General features: G+C 41.8%; 1 pseudogene; it reads left to right on the top strand.

Moving 5' to 3' along the window:
* Window positions 1-566: 566 nt before the first annotated feature.
* LOC109781165 (uncharacterized) lies at window positions 567-2,215 on the top strand (annotated as a pseudogene).
* Window positions 2,216-23,144: the final 20,929 nt, after the last annotated feature.

Genomic DNA, 23,144 nt, shown 5'->3' on the forward strand with positions numbered 1-23,144 from the left:
TTGTTAGAAAAGATGCACCTTCTTGTATCAATGTTATTTATCATGATGCATATAGAATATAGTTGTGTTGTTAAAATCTGAAGGATATAACATCAGGTTTTCGCCTGGCCACATTTTCTGACACCGTTCTTGATTCTTTCCCTATGGAAGAATGTAGTGCTAAAGGTTGAATACCCTATGCATCGTATATGTAGTTTTCAATTGTTGTTTTGCTTTCTCAAACGACATGCATGAGCGATGCAGTTGGATTGTAGTAATAATGAACCAAGCTATGCATGCATTGTATGGTGGAGGCCGGAAACTTTGTTTCCATTATAAAGAGCACCTCAGTGGTTTCTTTGCATGGACACAGCTTTTAGTTATTAGACTTAATTAGTAGTACATATATAGAGCCCCTGGAACACTCCAGTAGGAATTCAAGTTCTAATAATAGAAGTTCTCATGGCAGTGTGAATAGTACAACAAAATATATTAGATAATGTTGACACCACAGTTTTTAATAGCCGGCCTTTTCAGCAGGGTGCCGCTAAATGGTCTCATGTATAAATAACCCGCTATATCTGATTTTGAGGTCCGCCGCTATTTGGCATAGCCCGCTATTTAAAACATTGGTTGACACAAACTGAAAAAGATGACGTGGTAATAACTTTGACTTGTGCCAATTGATTAGTGTTAGAAGCGAGCAGCAGGTAGATAAATCGATGGCCGGAGGAGTAGAGGACGTCACGAATGCATGGAAGGAATGGAGTCTCCAAGCGCTGGTGCTGCTAAGCTTAACGCTCCAGGTGACGCTCCTCTCTTCTTGGCAGAGTTCCGCCGGTACATTGACTCCGGCGTGCTAAGGGCCGTGGTATGGTCAGCGTACATGCTGGCCGACACGACGGCGATCTACGTGCTTGGGCACCTGTCCGTAACCAGCAGGTCGCCCGAGCATGAGCTCATGGTGCTCTGGGGGCCGTTCCTGCTTCTGCACCTTGGCGGGCAGGACAACATCACCGCCTACGCCCTCGAGGACAAGAAGCTGTGGCTACGCCACCTGCAGACGCTCGTCGTGCAGGTGGCCGCAGCCGCATATGTTGTCTATGGGTTCTCCATCATCATCGGCGACAGCCGTTCCCTGCTCCTGCCGGCCACCGTCCTAGTGTCTTTGGTTGGTGTCGTCAAGTACGGGGAAAGAGTGTGGACACTAAGGAGCGACGGTTGTAGGCCAACTGAAGGGTATGACGATACCAACTATGATGGCCCTTCAGCAAAGTCTCTAGAGTTTCTAGAAAGCCCAGCTTTCACAGATCGCTTGGATCCAGAAGCCTTCCTGCTAAAAGCTCACCTACTATTGGATTTTGCCAAGGGTTTTTTCAGATGGGGGCCTTTATCTGATCTAGTTATGAAGACAACTCCAGCATCACGGCTGAATAATGAGCAACAGGAGGAAGTATAGAAGGTGGTCGAAATGCAGCTCTCCCTGATCCACGATCTTTTCTACACCAAGGTGGAGGTCATACACACTTGGTATGGCCTCTGCATCCGTCTACTTTCATCGCTGGCCATCGGCATCGCATTCTTGCTGTTTAACGTACTACTCTTGTGCAACAATGACCGTAAGCTCAAGGGCGGTTACAGCAGAGTAGACATGGTTGTCACCTACGTCCTCTTCGTTGGGGCCGTCGTCCTGGAGATCACGTCGCTTTTCAGGGCCATGTTCTCGAGCTGGACATTTGCTCTCCTGGTAGAATGGTGTGTGGATATGTACAGCGGACCGCACGTGATCGCCAATGAGCGTGGTCTCCGCCGGCTAGGGATTGCTGTGCGCACTTGTCTTGCCCGTGTACTTGTGTCTGTTCGCCGGCTGGTCCGTGCGGCGGATTGGAGAAGGCGGCGCAGCTGGTCACACTCCATGGGCCAGCACAACCTGATCCGGCTGTGCACTCGCAGCAGGGCCAGCCGGATCAGCCGGGTGTCGAGATGGATGGGGGTCGAGGACCGGTGGAACACGCGGGCCTACTCCTGGTCCGTCCCCGTCTCGGACTGCGTCAGGCAGCAGCTGCTGAAGAGCATCAAGCAGTTGGGCAAGGACAGCCTAGAGGAGATCTCCTAACTAGATTATTCTTCTTGTTGAGAAATGAAACATGTGATCGATTGTATGGGAGGGATGCTTCTCAGAAAGTGTCTGTCCGGGAGGAGGTGTCTCCCCAACACACCACCTTCATCATGTATATAAGTGGGTCTCCTATATTGTAATGTAATGAGTGAATCAATTAGGCTCTTTAATTGTTTGTCTCTTTGATTTTCCTCTACAACGGCACGTTATAAGTTTCTCCGTAGAGAGCAACTAGGCCATATTAGGTGGCTACGGATGGGATGACAACGGCCATGGAGCAACGAAAACCTGCAGTTCCATCCAACGCTTCATTAGTAGAAAACAGGGCTTTTTCGGGCCTGGCCAGCCCATTAGTCTCGGTTCTGCACGAACCGGGGCCCATGGGTCATTCGTCCAGGTTTGTGAGCCCAGAGGGCCGGTCGGGGCCTCGTGGGCATTGGTCACGGTTCGTCTGGACCCATTTGTCCAGGTTCTACGCACGAACCGGGACTAATGGTCTTCGCTCCTGGCCCACATACATTGTTCCCGGTTCGTGCCTAGAATCGGGACAGAAGGGGCAGCTTTAGTCCTGGTTCCAGCCACGAACCGGAACAAATGAGTTGCCTATATATACCCCATCGCCGCAGCAGAGCACTCCACACAGTGCTCTGTTTTTTCTGGCCGGCGAGGGGAGGGCATTTGGGTGCTCTAGCTTACCTCCTATGCACATGAGGTGTTCGATGAAATGCCCGAGCCACACTACTTAAGCTTTCTCCTCTCGAAGCTAGACCTCCGAGCTCCATTTTTCCCGAGATTTGTCTAGGTTTAGCGGTCCGTCACGTCCCGTCCCCGTCTTCACCGCCGTCGATCGCCCGTGCTGATCTTGTCGCCGGCACCACCGTGGTGAGCCTCTTGTTCTTATCTTCTTTCTGAAAAAAATTCTTACTTCAGATAGATACTTGTCTAATTTTCTTACTTTTATTATTCCTTGTTATTATATAGTGCGATGGTTTTGGTATCCGCCCTCGTCGGCCCTCGTCCTGTCTATGATTCGGATGTGGTATATATTATCTTTTTATAACTATTTGGTTCATTTATTGTTTATGACAATTATGCCGACCAACATGACATAAATTTTATTTATCTAGGAGGTGGTTGAACCGGAAATTCCAACCGACCCTATTGTCGAGAGGTTAAATTTAGTTGAAGAAGAAAACAATTACTTCAAGGAAAAAATAAAAAAATTGAGGAGGAGAAGATGATATTGGAGTTGCATGTTGCGGATGTCGTCGATGATCACAAGATCAAGATGGATACAATGCGGTTGAAAATTTGAAAGATTAGAAAAGATGCCATTCATACCGAGGCTTGGTATGATTATGCCGTGGATCAATTGTTACCTTGGTTGTGATTATGATCGCATTTGTTGTTGCATTAAAAGGTTTTACATAGTTTTAATGTATGGTTTAACTAGATGCTCTGGAGAGCTATATGTTGTTCAATTTGAACTATGTATGTACTTTGGTTTTAATGTGATGATGAACTACTATTAATTTGGTCACTTATCTATCCATGTGAATCTGTAATGGTTTTTGACACACATAATTATATATAATGCATGCAGATGAACCGGCAATGGATTTACGGTGACAGACACACATAATTATGTTTCTCGAAGTGGCCGAGGCAAACAAGCAAAATGGTTTTATGTGTTGTCCGTAACCCTCTTAACTTTTTAGCACATGCTATGTGGGTGAAATGATGATACCATGCCAAATTTCAACCTTTTCAGAATTCATTTGAAATGCTTTTGAATTTCAGGGTCTTATAGCTCAAAAACAATTAGTAAATGCATGAAAAATAACAAATAAAGTCCGAAAGGGTTGAAAATTGCTAGTGTGGCTTTGAATGGTGCATTTTGAACACACAAAAAGTCTGGAGTTCAAATAAGTTCAAAAAAATGAAATCCCTTTGTAACAGATGAGTTTCCGTATGAAACCCTGATAATTCGAAAGAAGATATTGTCCGTTTTGTACACGAAGTGCATCTAGTTTTTGCCGTAACCCTCTCAACTTTTTAGCACATGCTATGTGGGTGAAATGATGATACCATGCCAAATTTCAACCTTTTTCAGAGTTCATTTGAAATGTTTTTGAATTTCATGGTCTTATAGCTCAAAAAAATCAGTAAATGCATGAAAAATAACAAATGAAGTTAGAAAGGGTTGAAAATTGATGATGTGGCTTTGAATGGTGCATTTTGAACACACAAAAAGTGTGGAGTTCAAATAAGTTCAAAAAAAGTCCGTTTTGTACACGAAGTGCGTCTAGTTTTTGCCGTAACCCTCTCAGATTTTGAAATATATATTCTGTTATGATCAACTAAAACAGAACTATAATATTCTTTAGTAGCAAAAAAATCAACTAAAAAACATTCATAAAACTCTAATAGCAAAAGGAATCAACTAAAAAGCTTTTATAAACCTCTAATATTTTTTAAACTAAAATTATATAAAAATTATGGAACTAAAATTATCAAAGTATTTTCTGTTCAAAACATGAAAAGCAGAAAGAAACAAATAAACTTTAATAAATAAGTAGAAACAAAATAAATTAAATTAAAATTTAATAAAATAAATAAGTAGAAACAAAATAAAATAAAATAAACTTTAATAAAATAAATAAGTGGAAACAAAATAAACTTTAATAAAGTAAAATAAATAAACTTTAATAAAATAAATAAAAAAAGTGCCACATACTGGGCCACCACGTCCTGAATACGACCTGAAACCCAACCATGGGCCAGGATTCAGACCCGCAGGAGGCCCAATAGGCCACAGGCACATAGTGACAGATTAGGCCCAAAAGCCCGCAGTTGAGAGGAGCTCGAGAGGGTGGGCGCAGCAGCGCTTATAAACCACTCTCGAGCCCTCTCAACTAGCGAGGTGGGACTAAAATTTTGGCCGCGACGTGGGCAACAAGAGGCCTTTGGTCCCGGTTGGCGCCACGGTACCAATGCACCCCGGTTGGTGCCATCAACCGGGAACAACACTAGTAGAAAAAGGGTCAAATGTGAAGCACATTAGTGCCGGTTTGCTTTTGAGCCGGCACTAATGTGTCCATTAGTGCCGGTTCCAACGGCTAGGCGGGCAGAGATCATTAGTACCGGTTCGTGAGCAACCTTTAGTACCGGTTCGTGTCACGAACCAGTACTAATGAGGCTGCGTCAGGCTGTGGTCAGGTTGGGGCCCCACGGGCACCTTTAGTACCGGTTCGTGCCATGAACCGGTACTATAGTTTCTTAGTAAGCTGTTTTTAGTCCCACCTCGCGAAGAGAGAGGCACTAGGAGCGGTTTATAAGCTCTGAGTGCAGAGACGATGAAGGAGAGGCGCAATGCTCATCTGCACGTTGCCTAGCTTTAAGCCTTGAGGAATAGTGTAGACTGCACGGAGCTATGTGCAGTCCAGTTTGCACTATTCCGAAAGGCTTGAAGCTAATTAACGAGCATTGTGCCTCTTTTTATCTTTAATAACTTATTACAACTCCGGACTTCTTGTGTTACGGCAAAAACTGGACGCACTTCGTGTACAAACTGGACAATCTCTTTCGAAGTATCAGGGTTTCTGACGAGAACTCATCTGTTACATGGGCACTTCATTTTTTTAAACTTATTACAACTCCAGACTTTTTTGCGTTCCGTACACACCATTCAAAGCGACGTCATCAATTTCCAACACGTTCTCACATCATTTGCTGTTTTTCAGTCATTTGAACTCCAGCCTATTTTTGCATTCAGTATGCATCATTCAAAGCGACGTCATCAATTTCCAACATGTTCTGACATCATTTGCTGTTTTTCAGTCATTTACCGATTTGTTTAGAGAGCTAAATGACGGTGAAATTGAAAATCACTACAAAATGAACTCTGAAAATGTTGGAACTTGGCATGGTATCATCGTTTCTCCCTCATAGCATGTGCAAAAGAGTAGACAGGGTCACGGCGAAAACGGGACGCACCTCGTGTACAAACTGGACAATCTCTTTCGGAGTATCAGGGTTTCGGACGAGAACTCATCTGTTACACGGGCACTTCAATGTTTTTTAAACTTATTTGAACTCCAACCTATTTTTGCGTTCAGTATGCATCATTCAAAGCGACGTCATCAATTTTCAACACGTTCTGACATCATTTGCTGTTTTTCAGTCATTTACCGATTTGTTTAGGGAGCTAAATGACGGTGAAATTGAAAATCACTACAAAATGAACTCTGAACATGTTGGAACTTGGCATGGTATCATCATTTCGCCCGCATAGCATGTGCAAAAGAGTAGAGAGGGTCACGGCGAAAACTGGACGCACCTCGTGTACAAACTGGACAATCTCTTTCGGAGTATCAGGATTTCGGACGAGAACTCATCTGTTACACGGGCACTTCAATGTTTTTTAAACTTATTTGAACTCCAGCCTATTTTTGCGTTCAGTATGCATCATTCAAAGCGACGTCATCAATTTCCAACACGTTCTGACATCATTTGCTGTTTTTCAGTCATTTACCGATTTGTTTAAAGAGCTAAATGACGGTGAAATTGAAGATCACTACAAAATGAACTCTGAACATGTTGGAACTTGGCATGGTATCATCATTTCGCCCGCACAGCATGTGCAAAAGAGTAGAGATGGTCACGGCGAAAACTGGACGCACCTCGTGTACAAACTGGACAATCTCTTTCGGAGTATCAGGGTTTCGGACGAGAACTCATCTGTTACACGGGCACTTCAATGTTTTTTAACGTTATTTGAACTCCAGCCTATTTTTGCGTTCAGTATGCATCATTCAAAGCGACGTCATCAATTTCCAACACGTTCTGACATCATTTGCTGTTTTTCAGTCATTTACCGATTTGTTTAGAGAGCTAAATGACGGTGAAATTGAAAATCACTACAAAATGAACTCTGAAAATGTTGGAACTTGGCATGGTATCATCATTTCGCCCTCATAGCATGTGCAAAAGAGTAGACTGGGTCACGGTGAAAACAGGACGCACCTCGTGTACAAACTAGACAATCTCTTTCGGAGTATCAGGGTTTCGGACGAGAACTCATCTGTTACACGGGCACTTCAATGTTTTTTAAACTTATTTGAACTCCAACCTATTTTTGCGTTCAGTATGCATCACTCAAAGCGACGTCATCAATTTCCAACACGTTCTGACATCATTTGCTGTTTTTCAGTCATTTACCGATTTGTTTAGGGAGCTAAATGACGGTGAAATTGAAAATCACTACAAAATGAACTCTGAACATGTTGGAACTTGGCATGGTATCATCATTTCGCCCGCATAGCATGTGCAAAAGAGTAGAGAGGGTCACGGCGAAAACTGGACGCACCTCGTGTACAAACTGGACAATCTCTTTCGGAGTATCAGGGTTTCGGACGAGAACTCATCTGTTACACGGGCACTTCAATGTTTTTTAAACTTATTTGAACTCCAGCGTATTTTTGCGTTCAGTATGCATCATTCAAAGCGACGTCATCAATTTTCAACACGTTCTGACATCATTTCCTGTTTTTCAGTCATTTACCGATTTGTTTAGGGAGCTAAATGACGGTGAAATTGAAAATCACTACAAAATGAACTCTGAACATGTTGGAACTTGGCATGGTATCATCATTTCGCCCGCATAGCATGTGCAAAATAGTAGAGAGGGTCACTGCGAAAACTGGACGCACCTCGTGTACAAACTGGACAATCTCTTTCGGAGTATCAGGGTTTCGGACGAGAACTCATCTGTTACACGGGCACTTCAATGTTTTTTAAACTTATTTGAACTCCAGCCTATTTTTGCGTTCAGTATGCATCATTCAAACCGACGTCATCAATTTCCAACACGTTCTGACATCATTTGCTGTTTTTCAGTCATTTACCGATTTGTTTAGAGAGCTAAATGACGGTGAAATTGAAGATCACTACAAAATGAACTCTCAACATGTTGGAACTTGGCATGGTATCATCATTTCGCCCGCATAGCATGTGCAACAGAGTAGATAGGGTCACGGCGAAAACTGGACGCACCTCGTGTACAAACTGGACAATCTCTTTCGGAGTATCAGGGTTTCGGACGAGAACTCATCTGTTACACGGGCACTTCAATGTTTTTTAAACTTATTTGAACTCCAGCCTATTTTTGCGTTCAGTATGCATCATTCAAAGCGACGTCATCAATTTCCAACACGTTCTGACATCATTTGCTGTTTTTCAGTCATTTACCGATTTGTTTAGGGAGCTAAATGACGGTGAAATTGAAAATCACTACAAAATGAACTCTGAACATGTTGGAACTTGGCATGGTATCATCATTTCGCCCGCATAGCATGTGCAAAAGAGTAGAGAGGGTCACGGCGAAAACTGGACGCACCTCGTGTACAAACTGGACAATCTCTTTCGGAGTATCAGGGTTTCGGACGAGAACTCATCTGTTACACGGGCACTTCAATGTTTTTTAAACTTATTTGAACTCCAGCGTATTTTTGCGTTCAGTATGCATCATTCAAAGCGACGTCATCAATTTTCAACACGTTCTGACATCATTTCCTGTTTTTCAGTCATTTACCGATTTGTTTAGGGAGCTAAATGACGGTGAAATTGAAAATCACTACAAAATGAACTCTGAACATGTTGGAACTTGGCATGGTATCATCATTTCGCCCGCATAGCATGTGCAAAAGAGTAGAGAGGGTCACGGCGAAAACTGGACGCACCTCGTGTACAAACTGGACAATCTCTTTCGGAGTATCAGGGTTTCGGACGAGAACTCATCTGTTACACGGGCACTTCAATGTTTTTTAAACTTATTTGAACTCCAGCCTATTTTTGCGTTCAGTATGCATCATTCAAAGCGACGTCATCAATTTCCAAAACGTTCTGACATCATTTGCTGTTTTTCAGTCATTTACCGATTTGTTTAGAGAGCTAAATGACGGTGAAATTGAAGATCACTACAAAATGAACTCTGAACATGTTGGAACTTGGCATGGTATCATCATTTCGCCCGCATAGCATGTGCAAAATAGTAGAGAGGGTCACTGCGAAAACTGGACGCACCTCGTGTACAAACTGGACAATCTCTTTCGGAGTATCAGGGTTTCGGACGAGAACTCATCTGTTACACGGGCACTTCAATGTTTTTTAAACTTATTTGAACTCCAGCCTATTTTTGCGTTCAGTATGCATCATTCAAAGCGACGTCATCAATTTCCAACACGTTCTGACATCATTTCCTGTTTTTCAGTCATTTACCGATTTGTTTAGAGAGCTAAATGACGGTGAAATTGAAAATCACTACAAAATGAACTCTCAACATGTTGGAACTTGGCATGGTATCATCATTTCGCCCGCATAGTATGTGCAACAGAGTAGATAGGGTCACGGCGAAAACTGGACGCACCTCGTGTACAAACTGGACAATCTCTTTCGGAGTATCAGGGTTTCGGACGAGAACTCATCTGTTACACGGGCACTTCAATGTTTTTTAAACTTATTTGAACTCCAGCCTATTTTTGCGTTCAGTATGCATCATTCAAAGCGACGTCATCAATTTCCAACACGTTCTGACATCATTTGCTGTTTTTCAGTCATTTACCGATTTGTTTAGGGAGCTAAATGACGGTGAAATTGAAAATCACTACAAAATGAACTCTGAACATGTTGGAACTTGGCATGGTATCATCATTTCGCCCGCATAGCATGTGCAAAAGAGTAGAGAGGGTCACGACGAAAACTGGACGCACCTCGTGTACAAACTGGACAATCTCTTTCGGAGTATCAGGGTTTCGGACGAGAACTCATCTGTTACACGGGCACTTCAATGTTTTTTAAACTTATTTGAACTCCAGCGTATTTTTGCGTTCAGTATGCATCATTCAAAGCGACGTCATCAATTTTCAACACGTTCGGACATCATTTCCTGTATTTCAGTCATTTACCGATTTGTTTAGGGAGCTAAATGACGGTGAAATTGAAAATCACTACAAAATGAACTCTGAACATGTTGGAACTTGGCATGGTATCATCATTTCGCCTGCATAGCATGTGCAAAAGAGTAGAGAGGGTCACGGCGAAAACTGGACGCACCTCGTGTACAAACTGGACAATCTCTTTCGGAGTATCAGGGTTTCGGACGAGAACTCATCTGTTACACGGGCACTTCAATGTTTTTTAAACTTATTTGAACTCCAGCCTATTTTTGCGTTCAGTATGCATCATTCAAAGCGACGTCATCAATTTCCAACACGTTCTGACATCATTTGCTGTTTTTCAGTCATTTACCGATTTGTTTAGAGAGCTAAATGACGGTGAAATTGAAGATCACTACAAAATGAACTCTCAACATGTTGGAACTTGGCATGGTATCCTCATTTCGCCCGCATAGCATGTGCAACAGAGTAGATAGGGTCACGGCGAAAACTGGACGCACCTCGTGTACAAACTGGACAATCTCTTTCGGAGTATCAGGGTTTCGGACGAGAACTCATCTGTTACACGGGCACTTCAATGTTTTTAAACGTTATTTGAACTCCAGCCTATTTTTGCGTTCAGTATGCATCATTCAAAGCGACGTCATCAATTTCCAACACGTTCTGACATCATTTGCTGTTTTTCAGTCATTTACCGATTTGTTTAGAGAGCTAAATGACGGTGAAATTGAAGATCACTACAAAATGAACTCTGAACATGTTGGAACTTGGCATGGTATCATCATTTCGCCCGCATAGCATGTGCAAAAGAGTAGAGATGGTCACGGCGAAAACTGGACGCACCTCGTGTACAAACTGGACAATCTCTTTCGGAGTATCAGGGTTTCGGACGAGAACTCATCTGTTACACGGGCACTTCAATGTTTTTTAACGTTATTTGAACTCCAGCCTATTTTGCGTTCAGTATGCATCATTCAAAGCGACGTCATCAATTTCCAACACGTTCTGACATCATTTGCTGTTTTTCAGTCATTTACCGATTTGTTTAGAGAGCTAAATGACGGTGAAATTGAAAATCACTACAAAATGAACTCTGAACATGTTGGAACTTGGCATGGTATCATCATTTCGCCCTCATAGCATGTGCAAAAGAGTAGAGAGGGTCACGGCGAAAACTGAACGCACCTCGTGTACAAACTAGACAATCTCTTTCGGAGTATCAGGATTTCGGACGAGAACTCATTTGTTACACGGGCACTTCAATGTTTTTTAAACTTATTTGAACTCCAACCTATTTTTGCGTTCAGTATGCATCATTCAAAGCGACGTCATCAATTTTCAACACGTTCTGACATCATTTGCTGTTTTTCAGTCATTTACCGATTTGTTTAGGGAGCTAAATGACGGTGAAATTGAAAATCACTACAAAATGAACTCTGAACATGTTGGAACTTGGCATGGTATCATCATTTCGCCCGCATAGCATGTGCAAAAGAGTAGAGAGGGTCACGGCGAAAACTGGACGCACCTCGTGTACAAACTGGACAATCTCTTTCGGAGTATCAGGGTTTCGGACGAGAACTCATCTGTTACACGGGCACTTCAATGTTTTTTAAACTTATTTGAACTCCAGCGTATTTTTGCGTTCAGTATGCATCATTCAAAGCAACGTCATCAATTTTCAACACGTTCTGACATCATTTGCTGTTTTTCAGTCATTTACCGATTTGTTTAGGGAGCTAAATGACGGTGAAATTGAAAATCACTACAAAATGAACTCTGAACATGTTGGAACTTGGCATGGTATCATCATTTCGCCCGCATAGCATGTGCAAAAGAGTAGAGAGGGTCACTGCGAAAACTGGACGCAGCTCGTGTACAAACTGGACAATCTCTTTCGGAGTATCAGGGTTTCGGACGAGAACTCATCTGTTACACGGGCACTTCAATGTTTTTTAAACTTATTTGAACTCCAGCCTATTTTTGCGTTCAGTATGCATCATTCAAAGCGACGTCATCAATTTCCAACACGTTCTGACATCATTTGCTGTTTTTCAGTCATTTACCGATTTGTTTAGAGAGCTAAATGACGGTGAAATTGAAGATCACTACAAAATGAACTCTCAACATGTTGGAACTTGGCATGGTATCATCATTTCGCCCGCATAGCATGTGCAAAAGAGTAGAGATGGTCACGGCGAAAACTGGACGCACCTCGTGTACAAACTGGACAATCTCTTTCGGAGTATCAGGGTTTCGGACGAGAACTCATCTGTTACACGGGCACTTCAATGTTTTTTAAACTTATTTGAACTCCAGCCTATTTTTGCGTTCAGTATGCATCATTCAAAGCGACGTCATCAATTTCCAACACGTTCTGACATCATTTGCTGTTTTTCAGTCATTTACCGATTTGTTTAGAGAGCTAAATGACGGTGAAATTGAAGATCACTACAAAATGAACTCTGAACATGTTGGAACTTGGCATGGTATCATCATTTCGCCCGCATAGCATGTGCAAAAGAGTAGAGATGGTCACGGCGAAAACTGGACGCACCTCGTGTACAAACTGGACAATCTCTTTCGGAGTATCAGGGTTTCGGACGAGAACTCATCTGTTACACGGGCACTTCAATGTTTTTTAACATTATTTGAACTCCAGCCTATTTTTGCGTTCAGTATGCATCATTCAAAGCGACGTCATCAATTTCCAACACGTTCTGACATCATTTGCTGTTTTTCAGTCATTTACCGATTTGTTTAGAGAGCTAAATGACGGTGAAATTGAAAATCACTACAAAATGAACTCTGAACATGTTGGAACTTGGCATGGTATCATCATTTCGCCCTCATAGCATGTGCAAAAGAGTAGAGAGGGTCACGGCGAAAACTGAACGCACCTCGTGTACAAACTAGACAATCTCTTTCGGAGTATCAGGATTTCGGACGAGAACTCATCTGTTACACGGGCACTTCAATGTTTATTAAACTTATTTGAACTCCAACCTATTTTTGCGTTCAGTATGCATCATTCAAAGCGACGTCATCAATTTTCAACACGTTCTGACATCATTTGCTGTTTTTCAGTCATTTACCGATTTGTTTAGGGAGCTAAATGACGGTGAAATTGAAAATCACTACAAAATGAACTCTGAACATGTTGGAACTTGGCATGGTATCATCATTTCGCCCGCATAGCATGTGCAAAAGAGTAGAGAGGGTCACGGCGAAAACTGGACGCACCTCGTGTACAAACTGGACAATCTCTTTCGGAGTATCAGGGTTTCGGACGAGAACTCATCTGTTACACGGGCACTTCAATGTTTTTTAAACTTATTTGAACTCCAGCCTATTTTTGCGTTCAGTATGCATCATTCAAAGCAACGTCATCAATTTTCAACACGTTCTGACATCATTTGCTGTTTTTCAGTCATTTACCGATTTGTTTAGGGAGCTAAATGACGGTGAAATTGAAAATCACTACAAAATGAACTCTCAACATGTTGGAACTTGGCATGGTATCATCATTTCGCCCGCATAGTATGTGCAACAGAGTAGATAGGGTCACGGCGAAAACTGGACGCACCTCGTGTACAAACTGGACAATCTCTTTCGGAGTATCAGGGTTTCGGACAAGAACTCATCTGTTACACGGGCACTTCAATGTTTTTTAAACTTATTTGAACTCCAGCCTATTTTTGCGTTCAGTATGCATCATTCAAAGCGACGTCATCAATTTCCAACACGTTCTGACATCATTTGCTGTTTTTCAGTCATTTACCGATTTGTTTAGAGAGCTAAATGACGGTGAAATTGAAAATCACTACAAAATGAACTCTGAACATGTTGGAACTTGGCATGGTATCATCATTTCGCCCGCATAGCATGTGCAAAAGAGTAGAGATGGTTACGGCGAAAACTGGACGCACCTCGTGTACAAACTGGACAATCTCTTTCGGAGTATCAGGGTTTCGGACGAGAACTCATCTGTTACACGGGCACTTCAATGTTTTTTAACGTTATTTGAACTCCAGCCTATTTTTGCGTTCAGTATGCATCATTCAAAGCGACGTCATCAATTTCCAACACGTTCTGACATCATTTGCTGTTTTTCAGTCATTTACCGATTTGTTTAGAGAGCTAAATGACGGTGAAATTGAAAATCACTACAAAATGAACTCTCAACATGTTGGAACTTGGCATGGTATCATCATTTCGCCCTCATAGCATGTGCAAAAGAGTAGAGAGGGTCACGGCGAAAACTGAACGCACCTCGTGTACAAACTAGACAATCTCTTTCGGAGTATCAGGATTTCGGACGAGAACTCATCTGTTACACGGGCACTTCAATGTTTATTAAACTTATTTGAACTCCAACCTATTTTTGCGTTCAGTATGCATCATTCAAAGCGACGTCATCAATTTTCAACACGTTCTGACATCATTTGCTGTTTTTCAGTCATTTACCGATTTGTTTAGGGAGCTAAATGACGGTGAAATTGAAAATCACTACAAAATGAACTCTGAACATGTTGGAACTTGGCATGGTATCATCATTTCGCCCGCATAGCATGTGCAAAAGAGTAGAGAGGGTCACGGCGAAAACTGGACGCACCTCGTGTACAAACTGGACAATCTCTTTCGGAGTATCAGGGTTTAGGACGAGAACTCATCTGTTACACGGGCACTTCAATGTTTTTTAACGTTATTTGAACTCCAGCCTATTTTTGCGTTCAGTATCCATCATTCAAAGCGACGTCATCAATTTCCAACACGTTCTGACATCATTTGCTGTTTTTCAGTCATTTACCGATTTGTTTAGGGAGCTAAATGACGGTGAAATTGAAAATCACTACAAAACGAACTCTGAACATGTTGGAACTTGGCATGGTATCATCATTTCGCCCGCATAGCATGTGCAAAAGAGTAGAGAGGGTCACTGCGAAAACTGGACGCACCTCGTGTACAAACTGGACAATCTCTTTCGGAGTATCAGGGTTTCGGACGAGAACTCATCTGTTACACGGGCACTTCAATGTTTTTTAAACTTATTTGAACTCCAGCCTATTTTTGCGTTCAGTATGCATCATTCAAAGCGACGTCATCAATTTCCAACACGTTCTGACATCATTTGCTGTTTTTCAGTCATTTACCGATTTGTTTAGAGAGCTAAATGACGGTGAAATTGAAAATCACTACAAAACGAACTCTGAACATGTTGGAACTTGGCATGGTATCATCATTTCGCCCGCATAGCATGTGCAAAAGAGTAGAGAGGGTCACTGCGAAAACTGGACGCACCTCGTGTACAAACTGGACAATCTCTTTCGGAGTATCAGGGTTTCGGACGAGAACTCATCTGTTACACGGGCACTTCAATGTTTTTTAAACTTATTTGAACTCCAGCCTATTTTTGCGTTCAGTATGCATCATTCAAAGCGACGTCATCAATTTCCAACACGTTCTGACATCATTTGCTGTTTTTCAGTCATTTACCGATTTGTTTAGAGAGCTAAATGACGGTGAAATTGAAAATCACTACAAAATGAACTCTCAACATGTTGGAACTTGGCATGGTATCATCATTTCGCCCGCATAGTATGTGCAACAGAGTAGATAGGGTCACGGCGAAAACTGGACGCACCTCGTGTACAAACTGGACAATCTCTTTCGGAGTATCAGGGTTTCGGACGAGAACTCATCTGTTACACGGGCACTTCAATGTTTTTTAAACTTATTTGAACTCCAGCCTATTTTTGCGTTCAGTATGCATCATTCAAAGCGACGTCATCAATTTCCAACACGTTCTGACATCATTTGCTGTTTTTCAGTCATTTACCGATTTGTTTAGAGAGCTAAATGACGGTGAAATTGAAAATCACTACAAAATGAACTCTCAACATGTTGGAACTTGGCATGGTATCATCATTTCGCCCGCATAGCATGTGCAAAAGAGTAGAGATGGTCACGGCGAAAACTGGACGCACCTCGTGTACAAACTGGACAATCTCTTTCGGAGTATTAGGGTTTCGGACGAGAACTCATCTGTTACACGGGCACTTCAATGTTTTTTAAACTTATTTGAACTCCAGCCTATTTTTGCGTTCAGTATGCATCATTCAAAGCGACGTCATCAATTTCCAACACGTTCTGACATCATTTGCTGTTTTTCAGTCATTTACCGATTTGTTTAGAGAGCTAAATGACGGTGAAATTGAAAATCACTACAAAATGAACTCTGAACATGTTGGAACTTGGCATGGTATCATCATTTCGCCCGCATAGCATTTGCAAAAGAGTAGAGATGGTCACGGCGAAAACTGGACGCACCTCGTGTACAAACTGGACAATCTCTTTCGGAGTATCAGGGTTTAGGACGAGAACTCATCTGTTACACGGGCACTTCAATGTTTTTTAACGTTATTTGAACTCCAGCCTATTTTTGCGTTCAGTATGCATCATTCAAAGCGACGTCATCAATTTCCAACACGTTCTGACATCATTTGCTGTTTTTCAGTCATTTACCGATTTGTTTAGGGAGCTAAATGACGGTGAAATTGAAAATCACTACAAAATGAACTCTGAACATGTTGGAACTTGGCATGGTATCATCATTTCGCCCGCATAGCATGTGCAAAAGAGTAGAGAGGGTCACGGTGAAAACTGGACGCACCTCGTGTACAAACTAGACAATCTCTTTCGGAGTATCAGGGTTTCGGACGAGAACTCATCTGTTACACGGGCACTTCAATGTTTTTTAAACTTATTTGAACTCCAGCCTATTTTTGCATTCAGTATGCATCATTCAAAGCGACGTCATCAATTTCCAACATGTTCTGACATCATTTGCTGTTTTTCAGTCATTTACCGATTTGTTTAGGGAGCTAAATGACGGTGAAATTGAAAGTCACTACAAAATGAACTCTGAAAATGTTGGAACTTGGCATGGTATCATCATTTCGCCCGCATAGCATGTGCAACAGAGTAGATAGGGTCACGGCGAAAACTGGACGCACCTCGTGTACAAACTGAACAATCTCTTTCGGAGTATCAGGGTTTCGGACGAGAACTCATCTGTTACACGGGCACTTCAATGTTTTTTAAACTTATTTGAACTCCAGCCTATTTTTGCGTTCAGTATGCATCATTCAAAGTGACGTCATCAATTTCCAACACGTTCTGACATCATTTGCTGTTTTTCAGTCATTTACCGATTTGTTTAGAGAGCTAAATGACGGTGAAATTGAAAATCAGTACAAAATGAACTCTGAACATGTTGGAACTTGGCATGGTATCATCATTTCGCCCCCATAGCATGTGCAAAAGAGTAGACAAGGTCACGGCGAAAACAGGACGCACCTCGTGTACAAACTGGACAATCTCTTTCGGAGTATCAGGGTTTCGGACGAGAACTCATCTGTTACATGGGCACTTCAATGTTTTTTAAACTTATTTGAACTCCAACCTATTTTTGCGTTCAGTATGCATCATTCAAAGCGACGCCATCAATTTTCAACACGTTCTGACATCATTTGCTGTTTTTCAGTCATTTACCGATTTGTTTAGGGAGCTAAATGACGGTGAAATTGAAAATCACTACAAAATGAACTCTGAACATGTTGGAACTTGGCATGGTATCATCATTTCGCCCGCATAGCATGTGCAAAAGAGTAGAGAGGGTCACGGCGAAAACTGGACGCACCTCGTGTACAAACTGGACAATCTCTTTCGGCGTATCAGGGTTTCGGACGAGAACTCATCTGTTACACGGGCACTTCAATGTTTTTTAAACTTATTTGAACTCCAGCCTATTTTTGCATTCAGTATGCATCATTCAAAGCGACGTCATCAATTTCCAACATGTTCTGACATCATTTGCTGTTTTTCAGTCATTTACCGATTTGTTTAGGGAGCTAAATGACGGTGAAATTGAAAGTCACTACAAAATGAACTCTGAAAATGTTGGAACTTGGCATGGTATCATCATTTCGCCCGCATAGCATGTGCAAAAGAGTAGAGATGGTCACGGCGAAAAGTGGACGCACCTCGTGTACAAACTGGACAATCTCTTTCGGAGTATCAGGGTTTCGGACGAGAACTCATCTGTTACACGGGCACTTCAATGTTTTTTAAACTTATTTGAACTCCAGCCTATTTTTGCGTTCAGTATGCATCATTCAAAGCGACGTCATCAATTTCCAACACGTTCTGACATCATTTGCTGTTTTTCAGTCATTTACCGATTTGTTTAGAGAGCTAAATGACGGTGAAATTGAAAATCACTACAAAATGAACTCTCAACATGTTGGAACTTGGCATGGTATCATCATTTCGCCTGCATAGTATGTGCAACAGAGTAGATAGGGTCACGGCGAAAACTGGACGCACCTCGTGTACAAACTGGACAATCTCTTTCGGAGTATCAGGGTTTCGGACGAGAACTCATCTGTTACACGGGCACTTCAATGTTTTTTAAACTTATTTGAACTCCAGCCTATTTTTGCGTTCTGTATGCATCATTCAAAGCGACGTCATCAATTTCCAACACGTTCTGACATCATTTGCTGTTTTTCAGTCATTTACCGATTTGTTTAGAGAGCTAAATGACGGTGAAATTGAAAATCACTACAAAATGAACTCTGAACATGTTGGAACTTGGCATGGTATCATCATTTCGCCCTCATAGCATGTGCAAAAGAGTAGACAGGGTCACGGCGAGAACAGGACGCACCTCGTGTACAAACTGGACAATCTCTTTCGGAGTATCAGGGTTTCGGACGAGAACTCATCTGTTACATGGGCACTTCAATGTTTTTTAAACTTATTTGAACTCCAACCTATTTTTGCGTTCAGTATGCATCATTCAAAGCGACGCCATCAATTTTCAACACGTTCTGACATCATTTGCTGTTTTTCAGTCATTTACCGATTTGTTTAGGGAGCTAAATGACGGTGAAATTGAAAATCACTACAAAATGAACTCTGAACATGTTGGAACTTGGCATGGTATCATCATTTCGCCCGCATAGCATGTGCAAAAGAGTAGAGAGGGTCACGGCGAAAACTGGACGCACCTCGTGTACAAACTGGACAATCTCTTTCGGCGTATCAGGGTTTCGGACGAGAACTCATCTGTTACACGGGCACTTCAATGTTTTTTAAACTTATTTGAACTCCAGCCTATTTTTGCATTCAGTATGCATCATTCAAAGCGACGTCATCAATTTCCAACATGTTCTGACATCATTTGTTGTTTTTCAGTCATTTACCGATTTGTTTAGGGAGCTAAATGACGGTGAAATTGAAAGTCACTACAAAATGAACTCTGAAAATGTTGGAACTTGGCATGGTATCATCATTTCGCCCGCATAGCATGTGCAACAGAGTAGATAGGGTCACGGCGAAAACTGGACGCACCTCGTCTACAAACTGGACAATCTCTTTCGGAGTATCAGGGTTTCGGACGAGAACTCATCTGTTACACGGGCACTTCAATGTTTTTTAAACTTATTTGAACTCCAGCCTATTTTTGCGTTCAGTATGCATCATTCAAAGTGACGTCATCCAACACGTTCTGACATCATTTGCTGTTTTTCAGTGATTTACCGATTTGTTTAGAGAGCTAAATGACGGTGAAATTGAAAGTCACTACAAAATGAACTCTCAACATGTTGGAACTTGGCATGGTATCATCATTTCGCCCTCATAGCATGTGCAAAAGAGTAGACAGGGTCACGGCGAAAACAGGACGCACCTCGTGTACAAACTGGACAATCTCTTTCGGAGTATCAGGGTTTCGGACGAGAACTCATCTGTTACACGGGCACTTCAATGTTTTTTAAACTTATTTGAACTCCAGCCTATTTTTGCATTCAGTATGCATCATTCAAAGCGACGTCATCAATTTCCAACACGTTCTGACATCATTTGCTGTTTTTCAGTCATTTACCGATTTGTTTAGGGAGCTAAATGACAGTGAAATTGAAAATCACTACAAAATGAACTCTGAACATGTTGGAACTTGGCATGGTATCATCATTTCGCCCGCATAGCATGTGCAAAAGAGTAGAGAGGGTCACGGTGAAAACTGGACGCACCTCGTGTACAAACTAGACAATCTCTTTCGGAGTATCAGGGTTTCGGACGAGAACTCATCTGTTACACGGGCACTTCAATGTTTTTTAACCTTATTTTAACTCCAGCCTATTTTTGCATTCAGTATGCATCATTCAAAGCGACGTCATCAATTTCCAACATGTTCTGACATCATTTGCTGTTTTTCAGTCATTTACCGATTTGTTTAGGGAGCTAAATGACGGTGAAATTGAAAGTCACTACAAAATGAACTCTGAAAATGTTGGAAATTGGCATGGTATCATCATTTCGCCCGCATAGCATGTGCAACAGAGTAGATAGGGTCACGGCGAAAACTGGACGCACCTCCTCTACAAACTGGACAATCTCTTTCGGAGTATCAGGGTTTCGGACGAGAACTCATCTGTTACACGGGCACTTCAATGTTTTTTAAACTTATTTGAACTCCAGCCTATTTTTGCGTTCAGTATGCATCATTCAAAGTGACGTCATCAATTTCCAACACGTTCTGACATCATTTGTTGTTTTTCAGTCATTTACCGATTTGTTTAGAGAGCTAAATGACGGTGAAATTGAAAATCACTACAAAATGAACTCTGAACATGTTGGAACTTGGCATGGTATCATCATTTCGCCCGCATAGCATGTGCAAAAGAGTAGAGAGGGTCACGGTGAAAACTGGACGCACCTCGTGTACAAACTAGACAATCTCTTTCGGAGTATCAGGGTTTCGGACGAGAACTCATCTGTTACACGGGCACTTCAATGTTTTTTAACCTTATTTTAACTCCAGCCTATTTTTGCATTCAGTATGCATCATTCAAAGCGACGTCATCAATTTCCAACATGTTCTGACATCATTTGCTGTTTTTCAGTCATTTACCGATTTGTTTAGGGAGCTAAATGACGGTGAAATTGAAAGTCACTACAAAATGAACTCTGAAAATGTTGGAAATTGGCATGGTATCATCATTTCGCCCGCATAGCATGTGCAACAGAGTAGATAGGGTCACGGCGAAAACTGGACGCACCTCCTCTACAAACTGGACAATCTCTTTCGGAGTATCAGGGTTTCGGACGAGAACTCATCTGTTACACGGGCACTTCAATGTTTTTTAAACTTATTTGAACTCCAGCCTATTTTTGCGTTCAGTATGCATCATTCAAAGTGACGTCATCAATTTCCAACACGTTCTGACATCATTTGTTGTTTTTCAGTCATTTACCGATTTGTTTAGAGAGCTAAATGACGGTGAAATTGAAAATCACTACAAAATGAACTCTGAACATGTTGGAACTTGGCATGGTATCATCATTTCGCCCTCATAGCATGTGCAAAAGAGTAGACAGGGTCACGGCGAAAACATGACGCACCTCGTGTACAAACTGGACAATCTCTTTCGGAGGATCAGGGTTTCGGACGAGAACTCATCTGTTACACGGGCACTTCAATGTTTTTTAACGTTATTTGAACTCCAGCCTATTTTTGCGTTCAGTATGCATCATTCAAAGTGACGTCATCAATTTCCAACACGTTCTGACATCATTTGCTGTTTTTCAGTCATTTACCGATTTGTTTAGAGAGCTAAATGACGGTGAAATTGAAAATCACTACAAAATGAACTCTCAACATGTTGGAACTTGGCATGGTATCATCATTTCGCCCTCATAGCATGTGCAAAAGAGTAGACAGGGTCACGGCGAAAACAGGACGCACCTCGTGTACAAACTGGACAATCTCTTTCGGAGTATCAGGGTTTCGGACGAGAACTCATCTGTTACACGGGCACTTCAATGTTTTTTAAACTTATTTGAACTCCAGCCTATTTTTGCGTTCAGTATGCATCATTCAAAGCGACGTCATCAATTTCCAACACGTTCTGACATCATTTGCTGTTTTTCAGTCATTTACCGATTTGTTTAGGGAGCTAAATGACGGTGAAATTGAAAATCACTACAAAATGAACTCTGAACATGTTGGAACTTGGCATGGTATCATCATTTCGCCCGCATAGCATGTGCAAAAGAGTAGAGAGGGTCACGGTGAAAACTGGACGCACCTCGTGTACAAACTAGACAATCTCTTTCGGAGTATCAGGGTTTCGGACGAGAACTCATCTGTTACACGGGCACTTCAATGTTTTTTAAACTTATTTGAACTCCAGCCTATTTTTGCATTCAGTATGCATCATTCAAAGCGACGTCATCAATTTCCAACATGTTCTGACATCATATGCTGTTTTTCAGTCATTTACCGATTTGTTTAGGGAGCTAAATGACGGTGAAATTGAAAGTCACTACAAAATGAACTCTGAAAATGTTGGAACTTGGCATGGTATCATCATTTCGCCCGCATAGCATGTGCAACAGAGTAGATAGGGTCACGGCGAAAACTGGACGCACCTCGTGTACAAACTTGACAATCTCTTTCGGAGTATCAGGGTTTCGGACGAGAACTCATCTGTTACACGGGCACTTCAATGTTTTTTAAACCTATTTGAACTCCAGCCTATTTTTGCGTTCAGTATGCATCATTCAAAGTGACGTCATCAATTTCCAACACGTTCTGACATCATTTGCTGTTTTTCAGTCATTTACCGATTTGTTTAGAGAGCTAAATGACGGTGAAATTGAAAATCACTACAAAATGAACTCTGAACATGTTGGAACTTGGCATGGTATCATCATTTCGCCCTCATAGCATGTGCAAAAGAGTAGACAAGGTCACGGCGAAAACAGGACGCACCTCGTGTACAAACTGGACAATCTCTTTCGGAGTATCAGGGTTTCGGACGAGAACTCATCTGTTACATGGGCACTTCAATGTTTTTTAAACTTATTTGAACTCCAACCTATTTTTGCGTTCAGTATGCATCATTCAAAGCGACGCCATCAATTTTCAACACGTTCTGACATCATTTGCTGTTTTTCAGTCATTTACCGATTTGTTTAGGGAGCTAAATGACGGTGAAATTGAAAATCACTACAAAATGAAC

The sequence above is a fragment of the Aegilops tauschii genome, chromosome 2 (genome assembly GCF_002575655.3).
Source record: "Aegilops tauschii subsp. strangulata cultivar AL8/78 chromosome 2, Aet v6.0, whole genome shotgun sequence".
In the NCBI taxonomy this organism is placed as follows: domain Eukaryota; kingdom Viridiplantae; phylum Streptophyta; class Magnoliopsida; order Poales; family Poaceae; genus Aegilops; species Aegilops tauschii.